The sequence below is a fragment of the Charadrius vociferus genome, unplaced genomic scaffold (genome assembly GCF_000708025.1).
Source record: "Charadrius vociferus isolate BGI_N301 unplaced genomic scaffold, ASM70802v2 scaffold244, whole genome shotgun sequence".
Taxonomy (NCBI): domain Eukaryota; kingdom Metazoa; phylum Chordata; class Aves; order Charadriiformes; family Charadriidae; genus Charadrius; species Charadrius vociferus.
The window spans coordinates 3,143,611-3,147,874 of NW_009648822.1; positions in this window are offsets into that span (position 1 = coordinate 3,143,611).

The window sequence follows — 4,264 nt, forward strand, 5'->3', positions numbered from 1 at the left end:
TTTCCCTTGTTGTTAAAGCACAGCCAAGGCATTACTTATTCTGACCCGTACGCCTGCATGCAGCCAGAGCCTGCTTTGAACACGTGCTCTGGGCACACACGGGTACTCCAAAGCACCGCTCTGTTAACTCTTACTGCTGCTCCCCTTCCCTCTCTGAATCCCAAATGAAAGGATAATGCTATTGTCCTTCTCAATCATGCTCGACACATTCTACGTGTTGCCTAAGTCATCCCGCCCCTCCCCAACAAAAAAAAAAACAACAGCAAACCGCATTCAAAAAGGGAAAGGACTGGAGTTGTTAGCTTTGCTTTGCTTTTGTTAAAAAGAAAGGGCAAAAAGGAGTACCAAATGGAGATTTTTCCCCAACAGTGAAGAAAAGGATAGGATTGTAAAACCCTTGTCTTAAATATCAGTGGAAAAAGCAGAGCACAAGTGTTGCATGAAAGTGGTGGTGGAAGTGGGATGATTGATGTAGTTGTGGTAATATCCCAAGTGACGACCATAAAGACAAACTAGGCTGCTTTAATTTCTTCACTTGTCCAAAGCTATATCCCCCTACCCAATGATCTAATTCTGATAAAGATAAGTAGCAATAAAGAATGGTTTCATTAATATGTGACTCTGTGATAGAAATCTGGTTTTGCCAAATACTTCATCTCACTGAGTCATAGCAATCACAGGCTTACTGATTATGTTGTCATCTGCTGTGAAAAAAGAGCAATGAACAGGGCAGCTGGTATCTAGCATAATAGCCAGAGAGTGAACAGAGGTGCTCTAGATTGCTGTTTAGAGCAGAATATTCAAAATCACCTTTTGTTGGAGCTCATGTCTCATCACTGTCTCTCTGGGGAGAGCTGAACAAGACTCATCTGACTTAGCTTCCTAAGTCAGATGTTCTGAATCTTTACTGTAGTTACATGATACTGGGAACACCTTTGAGACCAAATTAATTCAAATTACAAATCCTTCTCTTGCTTCTGCTAGTCAGTGACTGAGAATAAGTTAGCTCATGGTGTTTGTGTGAAGCAGATATTTTTACTTTCTTCTCTGTTTTTAACTGCAAGAACTTGTACTTGCATTTGTGAACAGTGGCATGATCTGGTCCCGCTTCTCCTCATTGTGTGGTGGGTTAGCATTGCCTGTTTTCTGTGCTTCAGACAGTGGAGGAATGAACAGACCTGAATATGTGTCTGTAGAGATGGCACTGAGGTCTGATTTAATTGGGCAGTGTAGTCCTAGAGTGTGTGGAGTTCCTTTTCCTGCCTTTAGCTGATAGTTCTGAAAACTAACCTTAGACTTTATTTCCTCTTAGTTTTTTATGATCAGCTGTATTGAGTTTGCAAGGCAAGGTTTTGGTAGTGTGGGGGGGGCTACAGGGGTGGCTTCTGTGAGAAGACACCGGAAGCTTCCTCCATGTCTGAAAGAGCCAATGCCAGCCAGATCCAAGGCAGAACAGCCACTGGCCAAGGCCGAGCTCATCTGTGATGGTGGTAATGCCTCTGAGATAACATTGTTGATAAAAGATAAAAAATACCAGTGGATACTGCAGCTGAAGAAAGGAGTGAGATAATAGGAGTGGAACAACTCTAAAGACACCATGGTCAGTGAAGAAAGAATGGTGAGGAGGTGCTCCAGGTGCCAGAGCAGAGTTACACCTGCAGCCCCTGGTGAAGACCATGGTGAGGCTGGCTGTTCACCTGCAGCTCATGGAGGTCCATGGTGGAACAGATATCCACCTGCAGCCCATGAAAGACCCCACGCTGGAGCAAGTGAATGCCCAAAGGAGACTATGACCCCATGGAGAGTCCATGCTGGATCAGGCTCCTGGTAGAATCTGTGGCCCCGTGGTGAGAGGAGCCCACATTGGAGCAGGTTTGCTGGCAGGATTTGTGACCCCATGGGGAACCCACACCAGAGCAGTCTGTTCCTGAAGGACTGCACCCTGTGGAAGGGACCCATGCCAGGGCAGTTCATGGAGAACTGCAGCCCCTGGGAAGGACCCACACTGGAGGAATGTGCAGAGGAGGGACCCCACGCTGGACCAGGGAAGAGTGTGAGGAGTCCTCCCCTGAGGAGGAAGGAACAGCACAGACAAGGTGTGATGAACTGACCACAATCCCCAATCCCTGTTCCCCATCCCGCTGTGCTGCCTGGGGAGTGAAGTTGAGCCCAGGAAGAAGGGAGGAGTTTGGGGGGAAGGTGAGATTTAGTTTTTTATTCCCCATGCCTTACTCTGATTGGATTGGTAATAAATTAAACTAATTTCCCCCGGTTGAGTCTGTTTTGTCTGTGATGGTAACGGGTGAGTGATCCCCCTGTCCTTATCTCCACGCATGAGCCTTTCGTTGTATTTCCTCTCCCCTGCCCAGCTGAGGAGGGGAGTGACAGAGTGACTCTGGTGGGCACCTGGTCTCCAGCTGGGGTCAACCCACCACATCGGGTCACAATGTTCTTTGAGTCATGCTCAATTAATTCATTTGGAAACTTTGATAACGTCTTTGGAAATCCACATAAGACAGATTGTTTGATGAAACAAACAAACAAAATAGAAATTATAAATTAAAAATGATCAACAGCGTAATTGTACAATTGTGAGAGATGGATAGTGGTTAGCTCTTCAGCTGCTTTCCCACTTCACGTTTCCCAGAACATTCTTTCTGGTGTTTTGTGATGATAATTTACTTTGCATTATATAGTTAGCATATGAAACTTTTCATCAGTCTTCATACAGATGCCTGTTCTTATCAATAATGGGCAAAGTTACAGTTTTAAAAAGTCAGAAATGGCAAGCAGAGTAGCATTGATCGCTTGAGAACAAAACTGAAATATTTTTTAGTCTTTGGTTTTATAATTTTCTTTTGCAAGCAATTTTTAAGAAAATTATTTATCCTATGGCAGGCATTATGCATGTCATTACTGTAAGTTAAAGCAAAAATCTTACAATGAAAAATTGTGTGCTGCTAAGTTCTCAAAAGTGTCTGCTTTTGCATTTTATCAGAACCCATGTTTTGAGAAAAAAAAACACCACATTGAATCTCATGCTTCAAAACTTAAGGCAAGATGCAATAGTTTATCACAAAGAAAATGAAATGGAGGATCTGTTGTACAGCATTTCCAAATTCTGGGATCTCTTCCTTTTCTGAAGTCATTTAGAAATACCTTTGCTGAGTGTGATGTAGATATGTTTGTGTGTACTGTGGTCTGATAACTCTTCCCGAGCTCTCACAGCAGGTTGGATCCCTCCCTTGAGTCCCAGCTCCAGTGTGAGCCAGAGCCTGTTTTCATGCCTGAGATTCCTCATCAGGGGACCTGGCTGCCTCACTTGAGCCATAGGGTGAGCCAAGATATTCTCATTGCAGATAACTGGAGGATTTCAGCTTGTGGGCAAACATGAAGACAGTATAATCAGTTCATAAATTCATAACAGTATCTAAACAACTCTAATTTGAGAACTCTTATAGAAATCTATTCCCAAGGATACCACACCATGTTATGAGCTCTACATCTTTTTTTTTTTTTTTTTTTTCATGAAACCAAGGGAAAAATGGAGACAGAATTTTGTTTTTATAATAATCTTATTCCAAAGATTAACTCTATGACCCAGTTAGAATTTATCTTGGTGTAAACACATCTCTTAAGACTTCAGGGAGCTCCACTGAAATCAGGTGATTCAGCATCAGCTCCCAAGTTCCAACAATAACGAAAGTATACTCATATAAAAGAGAATAATGTTAGAATAATTAAAAAAAAATATTAATATACACTAACTATATTAAATCATGCTAATCTGAGAGAGAAAGAATTTGTGAATGAGCAGAAAAAAACTCATTTGAAGTGGAATGGAAATAATTAAAAAACGACTGATATGGCTTTTCTGGGGAAAATAAAAAAAGAAGGAAAGTGGGGGTAGCAAAAAGAGGTGAAACCTAGTAAGTTGGTACTAATCTTTATTGGGCTGTGCCTGTGAGCAGAAAAGTTAATGAGCTGGGAAAAAAGCTCAGTATTTCAGTGCTGTGAGACAACTGCAAACTCCCCAAGCAGATGGGTCATCAATATAAAGATTAAAGTCTTGGACAATCAAACAGTTTTCAAAAGAACACCTCAAAGTTGTCAGGAGATGAAAAAATTCTGTAGTAATTGATCCAACCAGCTTCAGGGTACAATAACCATTAAGTAGTAGAATCATAGAACCACAGAATCATAGAATCATAGAATGGTTTAGGTTGGAAAGGACCTTGAAGATCACCGAGTTCCAACCCCCCTG